General features: G+C 47.6%; 1 protein-coding gene and 1 long non-coding RNA gene across 4 annotated transcripts in view; one reads left to right on the forward strand and one right to left on the reverse strand.

Moving 5' to 3' along the window:
• The window catches only part of LOC138296709 (uncharacterized), a 34,550-nt gene extending 22,037 nt beyond the window's left edge, over positions 1-12,513 (reverse strand). The window contains exon 1 of the long non-coding RNA XR_011203884.1: positions 11,770-12,513. This is a non-coding gene — a long non-coding RNA (uncharacterized lncRNA). The remainder of the gene's footprint in view (positions 1-11,769) is intronic.
• The window catches only part of CLIC5 (chloride intracellular channel 5), a 584,489-nt gene that overhangs the window by 469,316 nt on the left and 99,397 nt on the right, over positions 1-15,776 (forward strand). The gene's annotated exons all lie outside the window — the stretch shown is intronic.

A 15,776-nucleotide genomic window follows, 5' to 3' on the forward strand; every position in this document is an offset into this window, starting at 1 on the left:
AGCACTCTCAGAGTGCGACCTAAATCTTGACGCCCGAAGCCACGCCGTCATATTGTTACATAGTTAACATTGAAACATGGTCCTCATCTTCAATACAGTAGGACATTCAACATCACGTCAGCAACTTAGGGAAAAATTCAGGTCAGAGGGAAACAGAATAAGCAAACAATTTTCCTCTTCTGCTGCAAGAATGAATCTTTCAGGCCTAGTCAAGCCAAGAAAGTCTATATACATTCTAATGCAATTTAATACTTATAAACTCTATTGTGCACCTTACAATTTGAATCAAATATGCAAAGCAAATTATTTTACTGCAAAGATTATTTACAACATATTAGTAGCAATTTAAACATACATATATTTTTCTGCTCACATGTAACCCACGTTAATAAATTCCATTTAGGGGGGGCGTGGCTGGCAAGAAGGCTGATCGGCAGCACTAGACAAGTGCTCCCAATCCCGGCTAAATAATCCTACGTGATCCTGTTGCCCTGGACCCCCGCGGACCTGGCAGTTGAGTCCTGGAGTCCACGGGAGCGAAGGAGTAGATGGGGAGAGTGGTGGGGGGAGAAAATAAGAGGTGCCAGACACCGAAATCGGGCAGCAGGGGAGCGCGGAAGAAGAGCACCTGACCCCAAGATGGTGGGCGCGATCGCGGGGGCGGGCGCGATCTGAAACATGGCAAAAATCGGCCGTAAGAGGCAATAGAGTGCCACGAATTTGAGGAGGATGTTCCTGATGGGGGGCCCCTCAAGGTGAGGTGTTGATTGGACTTTGACATCACCCCCCCCCCCCCACAGTCCCGCCCCCAAGAGTGGATGCAGAGTTGGAGTTGGGCCTCCCCGTTGGATTGGAGGCCCGTTGCAGTGATTGGGGCAGCAGTGGAGTGCGGTTGCTTGCCTCCTGTGGTGAGCGCTCTGGCCCTGGACGTATGGGGCTCACAGCGCTGCATTGGGCATACAGTGGCAGCTGGAGTCGTCGCTGGACTGGTTTTTGAGGATTCACTCCCCTGCGATGGAGATCTGCTTGTGATCCTGGGTTGCCCAGCTCTGGAGTGCAGGACTAGCAAGCTGTGCATTGGATACGTCGGCTTGGGTGCGACACTTGCGCTGCTTCTACATGTGCTGGCGTTAAGTGACTGAGAGGTGTTGGGCCGCAGGGATACGGAGCTTGACTGCCTGCCTCGCGCCTGGAAGGCTTGAGCCTGGCATTTGGTGTGTTCCTTCATAACTGCCACTTCAGCAGGTCGATACCATGGGCAAGGATAGAACGCAAAAGGGTATGCAGCAAACTCGGATGGACCAATACACAACGCAAAGTTCGGGTGCGAGTCTACAAAAAGATCCCCCAAGCCCCTTGTAGAAGGATGCGGAACCCACGGGGCGCAAATCCTGGCTGCTATTGAGTCCTCGCAGCATGCAATGCAAACTCAGATTGCGGCCGTAGCGGTTGATGTCAATCTGCTCCGAGCTGATCTAAGAGTGGTGGCGGAACGCTCGATGGCCACTGAGAAACAAGTGACGTGCCTGCAGTCTGAGATGGACACGCTGAAGGCCTCAGTGGCCATCCTTGAAGCTAAAACGCGCAAACTGGAAGCGAGGGTCGAAGATGCGGAAGGTAGGGAGAGGCGGTGTAACCTCTGTATAATGGGCTTTCCTGAAGGGGCGGAGGGGGCGAATGTTGAGGCTTTCTTGAAAGACTGGATCTCTAAAACGTTGCCTGATGCCCCCTTATCAGCTGTATTTGTGGTGGAACATGTGCACAGGGCCTTAGCAGTGCCGCCGCCGTCGAGAACCCCTCCACGAACAATTATAGCCAAGGTTCTTAACTATAGAGACTGAGATGTAGTTTTGCAGGAGGTGCGCAAACATGTAGATCCTACATTTGAAAATCAAACCATCACACCAAGCTCAAGGAATTGGGCTACACCTATATGCTGCTGTTTCCAGCCAAGTTGAATGTTCTCTATGCAGATACTCGCGTTTTTTTCAATCTCCTGAAGCGGCTTGGGACTGGTTGGAGCGGAACGATGTGGCGGGAACGCCGGACTTCCTGGTTAGAGAGAGTGACAGGAGACCCCGAGGGACAGCAGAGGTGCATACTGCAGCCCGCAGGAGCACCCGACGACATCGTGCCGGCTGAGGAAGCTGAGTAATTGTTTGTTCGGACGGCACCCTGAGTCTTGAGCGTCGGAGACAGGAGCGAGAGGAGGCTAAACTGTTGGTTCAATCTGTCACGTCGGAGGTGTCCTCTCGCTCCGGGTCCTTCTGTGTTGCAGGCAGACTGTCTCCGGAATTGAGCCCTGAGGGCACCTGAATGCTTCATTGGCCCTTCGGTCGTGGTTGGAGCCACATACTTTGATTTTGGATGATTCTTTGAGGTCTTCCCACTGTTGTACCCTCCTTCTCTCTCTGACCCTCCCCTCTCCTCCTGCTGCTGCCTTTGGATGAGAAGTAATGGGGGTCTGGCTCAATTATTGCTCTGGTGTTGCTGCAGAGTGGTGGAACTTAGCTACCCCCCCCTGTTGTTGTTGTTGTTGGTTATAATTGTGGGTACAGTGTGTGTGTGTGGGCTGGACAATTGCCGTGGGCAGAGTGTCGGAGCGCTGTCTGGACCTCAATCTATCTATCGAGCGGGAACGGCGATCGCCTCCCATGTCTGGACTATAGAAGTGATAGCGGGGTACACACTCTATTGGGCAGACACTAGTTGTGGGAGGTGTTTACCAGGGGTGGGATGGGGAACTTACCTGTGGGTTCTTGTTTGAGTTGGAATTCTGTATGTGAGACTGTAAGCACTGTGAGTGTTCTGCTTAGGGGCATCGACTTGCCTGGTTGCGCATGCGCGAACCGGGGGATTATGTTGTGGGGGCTGCAGGTGGTTGGGGGGACGGCCTAGAGTGGTGGTGGGGTGTGTGGGACGGATTAGACAATGGTGGGTACCTTGACACACATAGTTACTTGGAACATTAGGGGGTTAAACTCCTTTGTGAAGCGCTATAGAGTACATACGTATCTTAGGCGGCTTGGCATAAATATTGCTCTCCTGCGGGAGACTCATTTGGTTGAGATGAAGTGCAAAAAGTGCAGAAAAAGTGGAGGGGCAACTATATTCGGGGGCCTGTTCCTCCTACGCTAGAGGGGTTTCTGTCTGGGTGGCCCCTGGGACTCCCTTTATATTACAAAGTCTAAAAGCAGATGTGCAGGGGTGTTACATCTTTCTACATGGGACACTAGAAGGCAGTGAGATCTGTCTGTTGAATATCTATGCCCCTAATACTGATGATGCGGGATTCTATCATCAGATCCGACAGGAATTAATATCATATACAGGGATACCCATTCTGTGGGCGGGTGACTTTAATTGCGTCCTCGATGGAGCGCTAGATAGGGACCCCCTGAAGATGAATACGAAAACGCATATCACTGCCAAACTGCAGAATGTTATGAGGAATCTCCACTTTGTTGATGTGTGGAGAGAAATGTACCCCTCGTCTAGAGTTTTCGTGTTACACGCCCACCCATGGGGCTTACAGCTGTCTGGATAGATTTCTCCTAGCCAATGATGGCTCCCTAGATGTTCGCTGAGTTGTTTACCAGGCCTGGTTTTTGTCGGACCATGCCCCTCTCCTTCTGGAGTGTGAAACGCAAATGCCCAGACCTGCGATCCCCTGTGGCGGTTGCGTCCAGACTAACTAGGCGATCCGGAATATAAAAAAGATCTCCAGGATGTGCTAGTTGGATACTTTCATACGAATTGGGGTACTGCAGGGACTCGAGGCTTAGAATGGGAGGCACTGAAAGTAGTTATTAGAGGGGAAAGTCTTAGTAAAACATATGGAATTAGGCAGCGCATGGACCGGGAGCTCATGCATCAGGAGGAAGTGTTGGCTGCTCTACAGCGCCAAGTTGATAATGGCGACGCTTCGGAGGCGGATTGCCTTGAGGTGAAAGGTAGAATTGTGGATCTATGGGATAGACTAAAGAATTATGTCTGCCGGAAGTATAGGCAGCGACTGTTCCAGGAAGGAGACCGCTCTGGGCATATGCTGGCTTGGTTCCTCTGGCGAGAGAGGCCCATCCCCATTATCCAGATGCTCCGCGGCTCTTCTGGGGAAAGGATTTTAGGGCAGTTGAGGGTGAATGCGCACCTGTGTGAGCACTTGCGAGTTATCTATGCCTCACCATGGAGAGTGGGCAAGACCCAGATTCAGAAGTACCTGAATGGTCTCCGGTTACCTTGCCTTACGGCAGCCCAGGAGGAGGAATTGGAGGGAGAGGTTTCATTGGAAGACCTGGGAGAGTCGTTAAGTGGTATGGCAAACGGGAAAGCGCCTGGTCCGGACGGGCTGCCAGTTGAATTTTATCATACATATTCTGCTGTGCTTCTTCCACGATTGTCGGAAATACTCTGAGGCGCGAAGGGAGGGTCTGCTACTGGAGCATATGCGAGAAGCTTTGATAATTATGCTACCAAAGCCAGGAAAGGAGGTTGACGACCTGAGCTCGTATATGCCGTTATCCATGCTGAATGTTAAATTACTGGCTAAAGTTTTGGCCTCTTGTTTGAGTCGAGTGGTGACGCATTTAGTGCAGGGACATCAATGCGGTTTTATGGCGGGGAGGGGGACTCATATGAATATACGGCGATTATCGCATATACTAAACGAGATTCAAGGCTCTGTGTTTCCCGCAGCGCTAGTGGCACTAGATATCGAGAAAGCGTTCATCACCTTGTCCTGGGACAACCTATGGGAGGTGATGTGCAGGATGGGCATTGATCCTGTTTTCTTATCCTGGGTGCGTCTTTTGTACTCAGTACCCCGGGCGAGAATGCGTACGGGGGCGATTGTGTCAGACTCCTTTATTATCGAACGCGGAACACAGCAGGGTTGCCCCCTATTGCCGCTGCTGTTCGCGTTGGCCATGGCCATGGCCATGGCTAGCTATTCAACTACGGACTGGCTTGGATGGTTGGGACATCCATGAGGGGACAAGAACGCACATAATTTCATTGTATGCAGATGATGCTCTAGTGTACGTCACAGAACCTGAACAGGCGGTCCTCCTCTTGTTCGGCATGATGGATAATTTTAGGCTGGTGTCGGGCCTCCGTGTTAACAGACACAAAACAATTTTATTCCCGATGGCAGGTCTGTCGGTGATGGAGGCATCGGAGTTGCCCCAATTGAGCCTATCCTGGGAGACTGAGTCCTTTTCATATTTAGGCATCTGAGTTGCGCACTCGCCGCAATTGCAATTCAATTTAAACATAGGAAGAGTACTGGAGGGCCTCCGTGCATCTGTTCAGTTTTGGACCTCTCTCACACTATCGGTTATGGGTAGAATTGCGCTCAGTTAAATGATCTTGCTGCCTCGCTGCCTTTATGTTATGCAGAATTCACTCTGTGAGCTCCCTCTTTCGATATTCTGACAGCTTTATAATCTGCTCTTATCCTTAGTCCGGGCATGCAAACTATGCCGAGTGCGCATGGGAGTTTTGATATTGGACCTGGCTGATGGTTGCTTGGGACTGCCAGACTTATATTACTTAGCTGGGTTGCTACAGTACGCAGCCCGATGGTGTGAGGATGCGCCCAATTGGGAAAAGGATTTTTTAGCTGGTTCTGTCTGTGTGGAGCTTTCGTAGTTTGGACTCTTGCTCTGGGCAAGACTGCTGGTCAAAGGATGACAGTAATTTTGCTTGTAGGCGACTACGCCTTTCCTACAACAAGTCGCAACTGTTGTCCCAACCTTACCAGCTCACTAGCAGCACCTCACCAGAAACTCAATAGTAACAGGTGATTTATGGCAGCCTTTACGCATGAACTCGAGAGTAAGACATCTCAGGGAGTGTTGTGGTTAAACGGAGAGTACCCCTTTCTCACAGATATATCATGTCTCATACAAACACAGGCAATGACAAAGATGCAGTAAAGTTTCAATAGTTTTTATTTAACATAACTGCAATTTGCGATAAGTTGCATGGGCTGCAATGATTAGGATAATGAATAATGCAAGGAACAGAATTGTGAAGACGAGAGTCATTATTATAAGAACCCCCACCATCTTGCAATGCATAGAAAACACATACAAGATGTAATATGCCCTAATACCCTAATGTGAAAGGCCTAACCTCATACCTAAAGGAGAGCTGGGTTTGCTAAACTTAATCTGCCAATGCCATGTCCATGGGAGGAGCCCCCAACCCTCGTTACCTTGGAATGAGGTGTCTATCTCAGACTCCGCAGGGACACGAAGACTGGGTCAGCGTCAAGACGATGTGCAGCATCGATATCAGCGATGATGGCGATGCCCTCTGGTCAGAATCCCTCTGATTATCTGTCTAAAGTGCGCTGTATTTATACAGATCTACAAGGACCCCTGACATAGGTGTGTTCCCAAACAATAGATAACAGACATGCTTGGGACGGCAATTAATATAAACAATCCCTCAAAAGTATAGAGAGGGAAAATCTCTAAATGTGAACAACTACTGTTTGTTTGTCTTTGTTGCTTGATCTTGACGCCTTAGCGCGGTGACACTGATAATGTAACTCATAACAAGTGGCCTAACTATAAACAAGGCAGCCATCTTAGAAGAAATAAATAATTAAATGGGCTAAGACAGAGCAAGCTAAGTAGGTTAAAAGTCACTGGGTGACTGGGGCACGAGTCTGCAAGCCAAAGGCTAAGCTAACTCCTGTTATCCCATTAAAAACGAAGTAGGATTCACTACAGAGCGCCTCCCGCATATACTAATGGGTGGCTCTGGGGTTCCGCAAGGCACCCCCTATCTGGTGGAGCAGGTGTCGAGAGCTTGGGAGAATACGGTGGTGTGGCACGTTCATTAAGAGGGATGAGGCATAATCCTTGTTTGCAATAGGTCCAAGGCAGTTCTTACAATATGCGAACATTTCGCAGACGGTCAGAGGCATTTGGACGTCCTTTCCGGAGGAACCCATTGAACCTCGCCTCCTGGCGTCAATACTTGATCCCGGAGGTGATCATGGTCTGCTATCCTGAACTTACAAAGCTCTCAAGGGTGACAGACTGACTGGCATTCAGGGGATTAGAGACCAATGGGACACTAGTCTTGGAACGGCGCTCACAGATGGGGAATGGAATAGGACCCGTTCTTTGGTGCGGGTTGCGACTAGCAATGCTAGGTTTAAGTTGACGCACTATTATTATTTACATAGAGCATACCTGATGCCTCAACGCTTAAATAGAATATTTCCCTCAAGGCCTGACAGTTGTAACCATTGTGGAGAGCCGTCGGCTTAATTTGATCACATGGCATGGGTCTGTGGCTCTGTCCAACCTTATTGGCATCAAGTGGTGAAGACGCTGAGGGAGGTTACGGCTGTGAGAGTGCAGGTGAGGATGAAGCACTGCCTGCTGGGCCTGATCCCAGTTCCCAAAAAGGGTCGAAAATGGCATATAGATTTGCACAGTTGGGGCTTATATTGACGAAAAGACACATCGCGATTCGTTGGGCCAGCCCGCACCCCCGCTGCATGTTACCTGGCTGAGTGATTTAGCTGAATGGGCTACCGCTGAAGAATGCCGCTTGCGGAAGGTTCGATTGGATGAGCATGCTGACCGGGATTTTGAGCTCTGGCGTGCCATGATTAATGAGTTGACTGGTGTGCAGGAGAGCGAGGGAGAGAGTCCTTTGACTGATGCGTCTGCTTGTTGAGCCCTGGTCGTGGTCGAGCCTTGGAGTACTAGGTCCAGGGGTTCCTGAGGCATGGATGTGTGTCTTGGTGATCATGGGAGGGCACGCTTCTGGTCTTGCTACGCGAGGGTGGTCGCCGTGGGTGACTCCACTCCCACTCCCTCACCCTGGCTCCTGTGTCGTTCTGGGATACTGCTGTGCTCCCTTCCCTGGTGCCCTGCCCACCCCCACCCCGCCGTACCTGCCTGTTGCATCGGATGAATGACAATCATTCGTAGTGCTATCCACTTGTCTGTCGATGCTTACTATACTTACAGTGTACTGTTGTTGGTTAATATGTTATAGTGTACTGCACTGTCTCTGTAGGGGCGGGTACTGCTCTGTCGGGCTGCTGTGGAAGTCATGTTGGTTGGGTCGCCCTAATCTAATATCACGGATGCCTTATCTCTCTATGCACGCTCAGTTGGAGCAGATGTGTGGACCTGGAACTGGACTCTTCAAAATGTTATTGGCATAGAATGTGCAATTGGTCTGATATTCCCCCCCCCTTAAAGCACTATGTTATAATGTAGTACATAGTTGTATGTGTTTATCTTATGCATGAATAAACAAGTTTAAAAAAAAACCTATTTAAATCAGTATAAGTATGATTAATTCATGTTCATTTAATACTTCAATTATAACATTCATTCATTAAAAAAACTCTAAGCATTAATTCATGTCAGTAGCTTACTCAAATACAGGGAGTGCAGAATTATTAGGCAAATGAGTATTTTGACCACATCATCCTCTTTATGCATGTTGTCTTACTCCAAGCTGTATAGGCTCGAAAGCCTACTACCAATTAAGCATATTAGGTGATGTGCATCTCTGTAATGAGAAGGGGTGTGGTCTAATGACATCAACACCCTATATCAGGTGTGCATAATTATTAGGCAACTTCCTTTCCTTTGGCAAAATGGGTCAAAAGAAGGACTTGACAGGCTCAGAAAAGTCAAAAATAGTGAGATATCTTGCAGAGGGATGCAGCACTCTTAAAATGGCAAAGCTTCTGAAGCGTGATCATCGAACAATCAAGCGTTTCATTCAAAATAGTCAACAGGGTCGCAAGAAGCGTGTGGAAAAACCAAGGCGCAAAATAACTGCCCATGAACTGAGAAAAGTCAAGCGTGCAGCTGCCACGATGCCACTTACCACCAGTTTGGCCATATTTCAGAGCTGCAACATCACTGGAGTGCCCAAAAGCACAAGGTGTGCAATACTCAGAGACATGGCCAAGGTAAGAAAGGCTGAAAGACGACCACCACTGAACAAGACACACAAGCTGAAACGTCAAGACTGGGCCAAGAAATATCTCAAGACTGATTTTTCTAAGGTTTTATGGACTGATGAAATGAGAGTGAGTCTTGATGGGCCAGATGGATGGGCCCGTGGCTGGATTGGTAAAGGGCAGAGAGCTCCAGTCCGACTCAGACGCCAGCAAGGTGGAGGTGGAGTACTGGTTTGGGCTGGTATCATCAAAGATGAGCTTGTGGGGCCTTTTCGGGTTGAGGATGGAGTCAAGCTCAACTCCCAGTCCTACTGCCAGTTCCTGGAAGACACCTTCTTCAAGCAGTGGTACAGGAAGAAGTCTGCATCCTTCAAGAAAAACATGATTTTCATGCAGGACAATGCTCCATCACACGCGTCCAAGTACTCCACAGCGTGGCTGGCAAGAAAGGGTATAAAAGAAGGAAATCTAATGACATGCCCTCCTTGTTCACCTGATCTGAACCCCATTGAGAACCTGTGGTCCATCATCAAATGTGAGATTTACAAGGAGGGAAAACAGTACACCTCTCTGAACAGTGTCTGGGAGGCTGTGGTTGCTGCTGCACGCAATGTTGATGGTGAACAGATCAAAACACTGACAGAATCCATGGATGACAGGCTTTTGAGTGTCCTTGCAAAGAAAGTTGGCTATATTGGTCACTGATTTTTTTTTGTTTTGTTTTTGAATGTCAGAAATGTATATTTGTGAATGTTGAGATGTTATATTGGTTTCACTGGTAATAATAAATAATTGAAATGGGTATATATTTTTTTTTGTTGAGTTGCCTAATAATTATGCACAGTAATAGTCACCTGCACACACAGATATCCCCCTAACATAGCTAAAACTAAAAACAAACTAAAAACTACTTCCAAAAATATTCAGCTTTGATATTAATGAGTTTTTTGGGTTCATTGAGAACATGGTTGTTGTTCAATAATAAAATTAATCCTCAAAAATACAACTTGCCTAATAATTCTGCACTCCCTGTATAAATGCATAATATCTTCATGTTAAAATGTGATGTCAAAATACAAATAGCAGCCACATTGTCCACCGTAATTCAAACGTGCATAATTTACATTTCCACGTTCATTTCTCTATTAAAGTTTAAACAAAGGTTTGTAAGTCTCCATATGCTAACTTCTATGCCACTAATGTATTAGTAAAATTTGATTTCTATCAATAGCAGCTGTATAAGTGAACACTACAGACAAGATGTAAGGAGCGCAAAGGCAAAGCGAGCGGCTAGGTGCAAGAACAAAAAACAGCAGCAGAATCTTCTAGTGAAATACATTCCATTGGCATTATTTGATCGCTAATATGTGAAATTTGAGGTCATAGAAAAGCAAAAAATAATAGATAGATTGTTTGAATTACTTAACCACTCAGTCTTTCTGGGCTGAATTTCATTCTAATGATGGGTTATGGTGCAGGCCGTGGCCAACAACATGTAAGACAGGCTTGGCCACACCCCAAAAAGGATAGTTTAGCCCAAATCACTTGGCCACAGCCCCTCAGATGCATTTTGGCCACACTAACAGTGCTTAATATACTTTAAATGAAAAGTGGTTACAAAAATAACGCCTCAGCAGATTCTGTGGCCACCAAAACTCCAAATAAGTTGAAGATATAGTTGGAACACAAAGGAACTGTAGTGTTGAGAAAGAAAGATAAAACTTAGTTCTGTGGCACTCAGAGTAAAGATGGTGATGATAAATGTGAAGTAAAAGAGTGTTATGTCATTGCTTACAATAGAAATTGATGTTACAGCTTTCCCATTTTCATACTTAAGAAAATAAAACATCATACCACTGCACTCATATCCTTTTTTAGGTCTTACTTGAAAGTGCTTCTTTCTGCTGGACTTATTGTTGCTCATTCTTTAAAATATGCGTAGCGTGGACTTTGGCTCCCCCTAGAGGACTGTTTTTCTTTCACCTCATGCTAATGGTATATCATTCTGTTTCCTTTGGAGTGCATGTATTGTAATGGATGAGGGGCTCACAAACATCCCAAAAGTAGAGAATCATCACACAATTATTTATGTAGCTCATAGATGCACTGTATACAGAAAACAGCTATTATTTTGTTCTCACTGCAACAGATTTAAAATATTAGTCAGGACTCAAAATGCAAGCCAGACCTATTGGCTTTGATAATGTTTCTTTAAGAATAGACAGGCTGAAAAATGGATGTCTTGGTTGTTGTACTTGGCTCCTTCTTCGGCCACATGTCCTGCTTGCTTCGATACAGGTAAATTCAGCATTTCACTTGCATTTATTTCCCAGTTGCAATGAACAAATTGTCTTTGTCTGAGTGTGTAATGACTGCGAGATCACGGGGGGAACCGAAGGTATCAGCCCTCTAAATGAATTCAGGCTCATGCCTTCAAAAATGTGAGAGACCCTTACCTTCCTCAGAATACGACAGGAATATATCTCCAAAACATTGCTGGTGTTCTACAGCCTGGAAGTAGCAATGAGTCCCTCAGTTGTGAAAATTAAGAATGAACAAGAGGTCTTTTGGGTGTTAGTAGCTCTCCCAATCGAGGATTTTTCTTTGCATTTTCCTATTTCAGTCATATATGCACATTTTCTTTTATAAATCTGTAAACTGGTATTTTTCTCTTTTGTTTTCTGTTTTGGTTCAAACAATACAACAACATAAGAAGTATAACAATCAGTGCATATCGATAAGTCAATGAAAGGACGATTTCACAGTTATGTTCATGGCAGCATATTCACAAATGAAAAGAAGAGAAGGGCAGTACGTACATCCAGTGTCACATTGTCGACCGAGCAGGGCCCCGTGCAGTTCAAGACACTCCAATGCCTAGTCAACCCATTGGCCTACATGGAAAGGGACCACATAACAACATAGTTAGCCATCAGAACCACAGTGCTAAAAATACATTAGGACCCCACATCACTTCCCCTCACTAGAGCCTTCAGTTGAATCGCGTTCATCCTCCTCTGTAAAATTATGAAGAAAAGACTCCCACAACATGATTGCCTCTGAGGCCTCCCTGTCCTTGCGGGCAAGACGCATATGTACCTCTTCTGCTACTCCCCATTAAAGGAGATCCTTCTGCCATGAAGACACTAGAGGAACCCGGGTGCTCATCCAACAAATGGCCACTCTTCTCTTGGCCAGCAGCAAAGCCAGTTGGGCCATCCTGTGATGCATCTGTCATCCCCTGGGTCTTGACACCACTCCCAGAAGGCAAGCCAGCAGGGTCAAAGGTATCTGAATGCCAATCGCTTCTGCTATTTTTGGCACTACTTCTTCTCAATATCCCTGAACTACCACACAGGACCAGCCCAGATGCAAAAAACTAGCACCCAGCTCCCCACATCTCACACTGCGGAGCCCTGTCTAGAGTTATTATATTTAGGCATCCAGGAGTCACATAGGTACAATGTAAAAAATTAAAATTGAGCAATTTAAATCTATGATTACAGGACACGTTCTTCCCCAACATACACGCTTGTGCCCAATCGGCATCTGTTACCGGCTCCCCCAACTCCCTCACCCACGCATCTTGTCCAGCACACTGGGGTAACACCTTATCACCTCTGACAGCCTTATAGAAAAATGAAATGAGGTGCCCCCCTCTTTCGCCATCGGAGCAGGCCGCCCAACACTCAGGATGGCAGCGAGGCGGCCAGAAACCTAACCAGACCTCCCACGCTGCATATTGCAGGAAGTGGCTCAGTCCCACCTTGAAAGTTTCCTGAGCCTCCGGGAACGTGATAAACACCGCCCCTAGGTACAGGTCCCCACCGATCTGGCAATGCCCTGCTCTCCAGCAGTCCATAGATATGTCAGCATCAGTAACCCTGAATGGGGCAAGGTTCACGATATGCAGCTCTCTGTCGAATGGTGCCATACATAGCACTCTGCCCACATATACCTCCCAGATTGCCGCTGTCTGCTTCACCAAATAGGGAATCTTCTCTTTAGATCGCCCTCCCCGCATCAGTAGTTGCACCTATGTATCACCACCCAACATACCTAGGAACAGCCTCTTCTCCCAGTTGTCGGACTCTGTCAGCCATCGCACAGCATGTTGTAAATTGGCGGCATAATAGTAGCATTGCATGTTGGATATGGCAAGACCGCCATCCTCCAAATCGTGTTTAAGAACCGATAAGGCCACTGTACTTCGGCGTCCGGCCCAGACCAGGGCAATAAGCAAACTGTTTAACTTACAGGAAAAGGGGGAATGGAGTGGAAACATGGCATTCTGAACCAGATAAAGGCAACGTGGGAGAAAAACCATCTTCGCCACAGCTGCCCTGCCTATCACAGAAAAGAGAGCCTACTCCAAAATGCCACAGAGCGTTCAAGGTTTGTCATAACTCTGTCTTCATTTAAGCATTAATACATGTCCTCAGTATGGGCCACCCATATACCCAGATATCTAAAGCCTTCCGTTTCCCAGTGGAGGTCAAGCTCAGGCAATCGATTGACGGGAACCCTCGATCGACGGGAACCCCCACCAGACTACCCAAGGGTCATAGGAGTGACTTCCCAAGGTTGACCCGGAGGCCAAAAACTGTGCCAAAAGTCTCAAGGAGCCCCATCAAGACAGGTACCACCCGGACAGGTGTATGGACATATACCAATGCATCATCTGCATACAGAGAAAGAACATGTGTGGAATCACCAATCCTAATGCCCCACTACCCCATATCCCTATTCAGGAGGATCGCCAAGGTTGCGATGGCAAGGGCAAACAGTGGCAGCGATTGGGGGGGTAGCCCTGCCTGGTACTGCTTCACATTCCCCCAAGAGGTCTCTTCCAATCCGAACACGAACCGAAGGGCTGGTATACAAGAGTCACACCCAGCCACAAAAGACAGGGACAAATCCCATCCCCCCAGCACAGCCAGTTTAGAGGCATGTCCATTGTTTTGTGTAATACATGTGTGAGTCTACGAAGATTTGGAGAGGTGCTGCATGCCGGCATAAAGCCACACTGGTCTGCATGTACCAGTGTGTGGACCACTGTTGACAACCTTGATGCCAATAATTTGCATAGTATATTAATATCTGTATTAAGCATTGTGAGAGGCCTGTATGATGACGGGTCAGTAGCATCTCTCCCAGGTTTGGGCAACAGGCAAATAATACCTTCCCTCATCATGCTTGGCAGTATCCTGCTGTCTCGGCCCTCATGAAGGGCCTCTAATAATTTCCATCTCAGAGTGACAGAATAGGCTTGATAAAACCCTGCAGGAAAGCCATCCCTGCCCGGAGCTTTAGATCTACTGAGGGCCTGGATAGCTACTCCTGACTCTTCCATGTCTATCTCACTCTCCAGTTCCTGCATAAGCCCCGGAGGCAGTCTGGGCATCCCTACCCCCTCCAGATACTCCTCTACCTGCCCCAGTGGGCCCACTGCTCTGGCACTATTTAGTCTACGGAGGTGCTCCACGAATACCCCTAGGTCATCTTGACGATTAGTCACAAGATCCCTGTTGGGTGTACGGGCCTGCAATATCGGGGGGAGTTACTGCTCTCGTTGTAGTATCCATGGTAGGAGTTTCCCCGATTTGTCTCCCTCCCTAAGAAGTCACTGGCGATACACCCTAAGTGTCCACCTATCTAGTGAGTCCCAAGTCGTGTGCACTTCCCTCTGAACCTGAAGCAACTCCTGTCACACCTCCTGTGATGTCTCCCCAGAGCCTTGTAGAATGGCCAATCGGCATTCCTTAGCCCCCAAAGTGGCCTCCAGTTGGTGCCACACTCCATACAAGCCCCATGCATGACAGCCTTAAGGGCCTCTCAGCCTAGCGCCTTGGTGGTAACAGAGCTCCAATTGGCCTCCAGATAATTCATAAGGGTACTTGCCAGAGTGTTGCGACATGCTGGCTCGGTTAAAAAATCCAGGGGCATGCGCCAGCTGCGTACACGTTGCATAGGCAGACCCCATTGTAACCCCAATAACACTGACGCATGATCAGAGAGGAACCTCCCCAGATGTGTCACCTCCACTAAGGACTGCAGATCAATGGTACTCTAACATGCAATCCAATGGACTATAAGTGTTATGTGTCAGTGAATGGCATGTGTATTCGTGACCCTCCGGATGCAGATCCCGCCAGCTATCCCTGAGCCCCAGATTATGCATAACGACCGTAAGTGAGGATGACATCAGTGGTTTAGTACCCTGTCGGACAGGTGCCGGTCCATCTAGGATGCAATTGTAATCCCAGACTCAGAACATCGGTATTCCGAAACTACCCTCCAATAACTCCTGCATACGCATAAAGAATAATTTATTATCCACATCGGGTGCGTAGGTGTTAAGCAGTATAACCTCTCTGCCATCTAACATCCCCTGAACCAGTACATAGCGTCCCTCTATATATGCCTCACTATAAATGTGTCTGAAGGGTACCCCAGGTGCAATCCAGATAGCAATCCCCTACACATTAGAGGAGTAAGTGGTGGAGAACAATTGTCCCCTCCATTTCGTCCTCAACCGCTGAACCTCATCTCCCATGAGATGGGTCTCCTGCAAGTAGGCTATTTGTATTTTATTGCGACGGAGGAACGAGTGTACCCTGTAACATTTGGAGTATCCCTTTAAACTCCAGACATTCCAGGTTAAGATATTCGTATGTCCAGCCATGAGGACCTGCTACCTTTTCCCAGCCCTGGAAGGCCGCACCTCCCCCTGACCAGCTGCCCTCACGTGCCCTCCAGCTTCTGGTGTGTTTAGTATGAAATCACATATGCACTGCTTGAATCCATCCCCCTTTTAAAACAAGGA

This window comes from Pleurodeles waltl, chromosome 5, assembly GCF_031143425.1.
Source record: "Pleurodeles waltl isolate 20211129_DDA chromosome 5, aPleWal1.hap1.20221129, whole genome shotgun sequence".
Lineage (NCBI taxonomy): Eukaryota > Metazoa > Chordata > Amphibia > Caudata > Salamandridae > Pleurodeles > Pleurodeles waltl.